Genomic DNA, 8015 nt, shown 5'->3' on the forward strand with positions numbered 1-8015 from the left:
TTTCGGATGATTCGAGATTGATTTGGAAGAACAAATTTTATTTTAGAAGCTTAAGTAAAAAGAGTTGACCAGACTATAACTTTTGTGTAGACGACTCTGGAATGGTATTTTGATGAATCTCATAGCTTCGTACGGTAATTTTGGACTTAGGCGTATGCTCGGATTTGGATTTGGAGGTCCGTAGGTCGATTTGATGCATTTTGGCGAAAGTTGAAGGTTTGGAAGGTTGAGGCGTTTGACCGGGAGTTGACCTTATTGATATCATATTCGAATTTTGATTTCGGGAGTTGGAATAGCTCCGTTGTGTCATTTGAAACTTGCATGCAAAGTTTGACATCATTCCGAGTGGATATGATATGATTCGGTGCGAGTTGTAGAAGTTGAAAGTTCATAAGTTCGATTTGAGTTGCGATTCATAGTTTTGATATTGTTTGATATAATATGAGGCCTCGAGCAGGTCCATGTTATGGTATGGAACTTGTTGGTATGTTTGGACGGGGTCACGAGGGGCTCGGGTGAGTTTAGGATAGGTTTGGGTTGTGTTGCGCTCGTTTTTTATGTTTCGACGTCATTTCTTCAAGCATAAATGATATCACATTAATAAAATAAGATCCAATTTCTATTTCGATTAAAGCATTAGATCCATATCATAATTACAGAGTCATAGCAAAAAGAATCGTCGAATTTGGACATCGTATGAGAGAGTTATGCTCATTTTAGTGTCGGAGAAGAGAGTTGATGCTGGTGCTTCGCAGATGCGAAGTTGGGTCCGCATCTGCGACCCCGCAGGTGCAAAAAATGGTCCGCAAAAGCGAAAATGACAGCTGAAAATGCACAGGTACGGATTTGTGGGCGCAAAAGCGAAAATGCCTGTGTATAAAAAAAATCATACTGCGCTCTTTTGGTATTTGGAGCATATCTTGAGTTCTAGAGCTCCGATTGAGGTGATTTTTACGGTGTTCTTCTTGTATTTTAATGGGGATTTGATTCGTTTAGAGTTTGTTTCACACAAAAAGGTCATTTTAGAGTATCTATTTAGCTTCTTTGAGGTATTTATCTTGCCTAACTTTGTGGGGGGGAAACTACCCCTTAGGATTTGAGTCGTTTATGGTATTTGTGTCATGTGAAGGCCGTTTACGCGAGGTGGAGAGTACGTACTCGGGCTTATATGTGAAAATTGACTGGATTAGACTCTTAGGCTTCTTTCATATACTTATCTGGAATTGTTAGCACATGTTATATCTTTTATTCGTCATGTCTACTATCACATATCTTATTTGAAGTTGTCGTTACATGTCACATTCTTTACTTGTCGAGTTTCCTCTTATATGCTTTATTTGAAGTTGTTACCACCTTTATCATTATGTGATTTCTTTTATTATTGAGTTATCCTTAGTTGAAATATTGTATATGATATTCTTTTGTTGCCGGGTTATTCTCATTCATTGTTAGCCTAATTCATACACTTGAATCCGAAGGTTGACATTTCATGGAAATACTTTCACTATCGAGTTTATCCTTAACAAATAATTGGAATTGAGGTTATCGAAAGTCCTTTATCTATTTTAATTGAAGTTGTATTTAAAAGGGGGTGTTGTTCCTTGTTGAGTTACTTTTCCATTCATTTTGTTGTAATTGAGATTCTATACATATTGTGTTTGAGCCGTGGGCTATTTGTTGTGGAAATATTGATATTGTTGGATCTTTGAAAAGGTTGTGGCCTATGGGCACTTGTGGTACGAGTTGACATGTAGTGTTTTTGTGATGTTAGCACATGTGAATTGTTGTGTGGTTTGGCTGTTGTTATGCGGAGTATAAGGGTGGCATTTCACTGTCGTTGTTATGCGAGGCATGAGGGTGGCATCTCACTGTTGTTGAATGTATGGAGTGATATAGGTGGCTATTGTGTTATTGTTAGGGCGGAGCCATTAGGTGGCTATTATTATCGAAGTGATACGGGTAGCTATCAGAGTGATACGGGTGGCTAATGATATTATCAGGGCGGAGTGATACGGGTGGCTATTGGAGAGATAAGGGTGGCAATGTCAGGGATGATGTGTGATGACTTGGGGACATTATGTTGGTGATTTTCGTGTGATGGTGTGCTTTTCCTTGGGTATGTCATACACCTTACGTGACTTGTTGTGTTGCTTCGATGAGCTACTCGATGTCTTTGATATTACTTGTTGGCTTGGGCTGCAATAGTACACTCGCACAAGCGTACACCGTAGCATGCCACTAATACTAGCTCAAGAGTATAAGACTTGACATTTATTAATCATGCACATGTGTTCTTGTATTATCTGTTTCCATGTTGATATTGAGCATGTGATCATGGCGGACGGATTGTGATTGTGAGCCTGTGACCATGCTGGGCGGATTGTGATTATGAGCATGTGATCATGCCAGGCGGATTGTGATTGTGAGCCTGTGACCATACCGGGCGGATTGTGATTGTGAGCCTGTGACCATGCTGAGCAAATTGTGATTGTGATCCTATGACCATGCCGGGTGAATTGTGAATGTGAGCATGTGATCATGCCGGACAGATTTAGATATTGGCACGTGAGTTGTCTGTGCGGGTGTGATTTGAAATGTGGACACATGGTGCCGTGAGCATATGATGGTGGGTTGAGACACGTGACTTGTGACTATGAGATTAGGTATCTCGGGTAATTATCGTTGCGAAACGTGTCTTAGAATGACTTGATTAATTGGTTGTCATTTGTGTTCCTTATTTGATTTTAATGGTATTTTCACAGAATTCTTATTGCTTTACTGTTTATGTCACATGTTGATTCTTGTTGCCATTGATTGATTCTTGCTTTCATTATTAGCTTTATAATTCTATATTGCACAGATTAGTTTTTCTAGTGAGTGTCTTGACTTGTACCCCTTTCACTACTCCACCGAGGTTAGTCTTGATACTTACTAGGTACCGACCGTGGTGTACTCATATTACACTTCTGTATATTTTAGTGCAGAGTCATGCATTGGAGACATTGGACTTGGGCAGAGTTAGCTTGTTGATCGCGAGGATTCAAGGTAGAGTTGCTTGGTCATCGTAGTTCCTTGGAGTCCTTTTCTTATATTATATTGTTAGCTTGTCATTTGAACAGTATTGTATTTCGATCTTTGAGATTATTTCATATATTCAGCTAGAGTTTATGACTCTGTATTACCAGTCTTGGGAGGTTGTTATGATTATTGCCACGTAGGCTCATTTCGCTCTTGTTTCGGTATTCATATTAAACTCTATTTCAAATTATCATTGTTAAAAACTGGCTTGATTGTTATAGTAATCAGCTTACTTAGTCTTAGAGACTAGGTTCCATCACGACATTCTACGGAGGGAGTTTGGAATCATGACACTAACTAAACTATTCACATCAATACAAACTTAAACATTCAATTTACACCATAGGTAATCAATTCAATTCAATTCAAAGTTAACAAGACCTAAACCCTAAAATTTCAATAAAATTCAAAGTAAAACAATTAATTTAAATACTAATTAACTAATTTATAACTAATTCATAAAACATTAAAATTATGCAAACAATGTAAGTTCACATCGAAACCTGAAATTTTTAGGAGGTGGAGGAGGAGGGGTAGTGGCGGCAATTGCAGCGGCAACGGTGGCAGTGGCCGGAACGGAGGAAGTTGAGGTAGCAACGGATGAGTGGGGAATGGGATGTGTGTAAAGAAGAAGTGAAGGAGTGGGGGAAGGGGCTCTGTGTGTGAGGGAGAAAGGGGTGAGCATAATCTTTATTAATAATTATATTTACTAATTACTTTTAATAAACTAATATTAATTCCATTTCATCATTATTTCTTAAAAATATATAATTTAAAATATAATTATAAACTATAAGCATATTGTAACGACCCGGCTGGTCGTTTTGAGTATTTACACTTCGCTCGGTAGTTTACGGACATGAGTAGCTCCGTATGATGTATTTTGACTTGTCTGAATCGTCGATTTTGGTTTTCAGGTTATTCGGAATCGAATTGGAAGAATTGATTTCATTGTTGAAGTTTTAAATTGGGAGAGTTGACCAAGTTTGACTTTTTAGCATTTGACCTCGGATTGAAATTTTGGTGGTTCCGTTAGCTCCGTTGGATAATTTTGGACTTAGGAGCGCGTCCGGATTATGATTTGGAGGTCCGTGGTTGAATTTGGCTCGAAATGGCGAAAGTTAAAATTTTGAAAAGTTTGACCGGGAGTGGACTTTTTGATATCGAGATCGGATTCCGATTCCGAAAGTTAGAGCAGGTCTGTAATATCGAATGTGACTTGTGTGCAAAATTTGACGTCAATCGGACGTGATTTGATAGGTTTCGGCATCGGTTGTGGAAGTTTGAAGTTTCAAAGTTCATTGAATTCGAATTGAGGTGTGATTCATCGTTCCGATGTTGTTTTGAATGTTTTGAGGCCTCGAGTAGGTCCGTGTTATGTTATGGGACTTGTTGGTATATTTGGACGGGGTCCCGAGGGGCTCGGGCATGTTTCAAATTGATTTCGGATCATTTTTCTTCATTTTGGTACTGTTGTGTTCTGCTGTTTTCTGGTATCTCAGTTCTTCATCATGTTCGCGTGGCAAGTGTCGCGAACGCGTAGTGCATTTTGATGGCAGCAACAGATTGTTCTTCGCGATCACGAAGTATGTCTCGCGTTCGCGTAGAGTTGGGGCAAGTCCTCTCCACGTTTGCGTATGGAGGATCGCATTTGCGTAGTGTTGAGGTTGGCAACTGGGAATTTGAGCGTTCTTCTATGCGATCGCGTAAGGTTAGTTACGTTCGCGAAGCTTTGGCAGCAGTGTTCATCGCGTTCGTGTGGGATGCATCGCGAATGCGTAGAGTCTTTTGTGGCAGTGTGCATTTTGTTCATCGCGAACACGATGGTCTTCCCGCGTTCGCGAAAGAGTACGTCTGGGCAGTGTATATAGCACTCTATTTCGAAGGTTTCGGACATTTTTACATTTTTGGGAGTTATGGAGCTAAGATTGAGGCGATTCTGTCACGACCCGAAATTCCTACCTTCGGACCGTAATGGCACCTAACATTTCACTTGCTAGGCAAGCCAACGTTAGAATAATGTTATCTATTTTTAAAACATTTTTTATATCATTAATAATCAAGGAAACAAATGCGGAAGCAAACTTTGAAATATAGTGAAATAATTCATAAAAATAACGGTGTCTAAATACCATCCCAGAATTGGTGTCACAAGTGCATGAGCTTCTAAAATAATTACAAATAATGGTCTGAATAAAATAAAGTTGTCTGAAAATAAACACACAGCTAAAGTAAAATAGACGGGGACTTCAGAACTGCGGACGCTATGCAGTTATACCTCAAGTCTCCTCTGGTAGCTTAAATTCGAGCAAGTCTATGGTACGTCGCTGGGACAAACTCCAAAATTTACACAAGAAGTGCAGAGTGTAGTATCAGTACAACCGACCCCATGTACTGATAAGTGCTGAGGCTAACCTCGACGAAGTAGTGACGAGGCTAAGGCGGTTCACTTACATTAACCTGTACGCAATATTAATGACAACAACAAATAATAGAAATAAAACAGGTAACTCATTTATAATAATTGAAGCTAACTCAGTAGTCATAATCCATTATCATTTCAACCAATTCTGTTGCAGCGTGCAACCCGCTCTCACAATATATTCACATTTATTTCTGTTGCAGCGTGCAACCCGCTCTCACAATATATTCTTTTTAATCGAGTCTGTCATATATTTATTTCAATTAAGTATATATATAGACTTTTAAATAAGTCTGTTGCGGCGTGCAATCCGATCCCCCAATATTGACTTTTAGATAAGTCTATTGTGACGTGCAATCTGATCCCCCAATATTGACTTTTAAATAAATCTATTGCGGCGTGCAATCCGATCCCCCAATATTGACTTTTAGATAAGTCTATTGCGACGTGCAATCTGATCCTCCAATATTGACTTTTAAATAAGTCTATTACGGCATGCAATCCGATCCCCCAATATATATACATTTATACTTTCATTTCCGTTGCGGCGTGCAACCCGTTCCCCCAATATAATTTTAAACAACTCACGAATGTAATAAAATTTATTCCAATAAACACCACATCCAATGAGAAATTATTAACCATCAAGGCACACAATAATTATAATTTATATATGAACCAAACAATGACAAATAACAATTTATTATGAAAATCATAGAGAAAATAGACAGTTTAATATTTAATATGCTAAATGTCAAGTAGCAATTAATGCACATAATTCAAATAAGCATGTAGCAATTATTACAGGAATTTAAGAATTAATATTTGGCAAAGAATATGAGAGAAATAATTATTATAATAATTAATTTATGATTTTTCAAGTAAGCAGGCAAACAATTAATTTCACGACGTATAGACACTCGTCACCTCGCCTACGTCGTTCACATGGAATTCACATAACAAATCATTTAAGGGTTCTATTCCCTCAAGTCAAGGTTAACCACGACACTTACCTCGCTTTGCAAATTCCAACCAATTACTCAACCATAACTTTTCCTTTTAAATTTGTCTCCGAAAGCTTCAAATCTATTCACAAACAATTCGATATATTCAATACTAATCATAGGAATTAATTCCAAATGAATTTATAATTTTACGGATAAAAATCCGAAATTTATTTAAATATTCGATAGTGGGACCCACGTCTCAAATTCTGAAAAAACTCACGAAATCCGAATACCCGTTCTGCTACGAGTTCAACCATATAAAAATTATCCAATTCCGATATTAAATGGATCTTCAAATCTAAATTTCTCGTTTTTGGAAAATTTTAGAAAAATCTGATTTTTCTTCCATAAATTCACGGATTCATGATATAAACGAGTATGGAATCATGAAATATAATCAATATAGGATAAGGAATACTTACCTCAATGTTTCCCGTGAAAATCGCCCAAAACTTCGCCTTAACCGAGCTCAAAACGACCAAAATGTGAAAATAATTTCGGACTCTTCGATATATACACTGCCCAGGCATTTCTGCACATGCGAGTTCGCATTTGCGAGAAACTCTCGCATTTGCGGAAAAGGGGCTGCCAGCGTATGTCTGCATCTGCGTGATTTGGTGCGCATCTGCGGACACGCTTCTGCGAACGTACGGGTGCGTGCAGATTTCTGCACCTGCGGACTTTTGCCCAGCCATGCCCGGGCGCATCTGCAATCGAAGGCTTGCTTCTGCGAGCTCGCACCTATGGTCAAAAATCCGCAGGTGCGTTTATAACAGATGGTAAAAATTCAGATTTTGCTTAAGTCCAATTCTTGATCCGATTTCAATCCGTAACACTCTCGGAGTACACCGGGACCCCATACGAATATACCAACAAGTCCAATAACATAATACGGACTTACTCGGGGTCTCGTATCACGTCAAACAACGATGGAATTATAATTCACATCCCGATTCGAACTTTGAGTTTTAAACTTTTTAATTTGTAAATCTCGTACCAAAACATATTAAATGAATCCAGAATGACTTCAAATTTGGCACACAAGTCATAAATGACATAACAGAGCTGTTCAAATTTCCAGAATTGGATTCCGGCTCCGATATCAAAAAGTCAACCCCGTGATCAAACTTGAAAATCTTTAGCCTTTAAATTACTAGTTCCGTAAATGGTCATAACTTGAGCTAGGGACCTCCAAATTAAATTCCGGGCATACGCCCAAGTCCCGAATCACGATACGGAGCTACCGGAACTGTCAAAACACTGATCTGGGTCTGTTTGCTAAAAATGTTGACCAAAGTCAACTTAGTTGAGTTTTAAAGCTTTATTTCATATTTTAATCCTTTTTTCACATGAAAACTTTCCGGAAAGTTTTTCGGACTGCACACGCAAGTCGAGGAATGAAAAATGGTGCTTTTGATGATATTTTGGGTCATCAGATTCTCCACCTCTAAAACAAACGTTCGTCCTAGAACGGAGTTAGAAAAAGTACCTGAGCTGGAGAAAAGGTG

This window comes from Nicotiana tabacum, chromosome 19, assembly GCF_000715075.1.
Source record: "Nicotiana tabacum cultivar K326 chromosome 19, ASM71507v2, whole genome shotgun sequence".
Taxonomy (NCBI): domain Eukaryota; kingdom Viridiplantae; phylum Streptophyta; class Magnoliopsida; order Solanales; family Solanaceae; genus Nicotiana; species Nicotiana tabacum.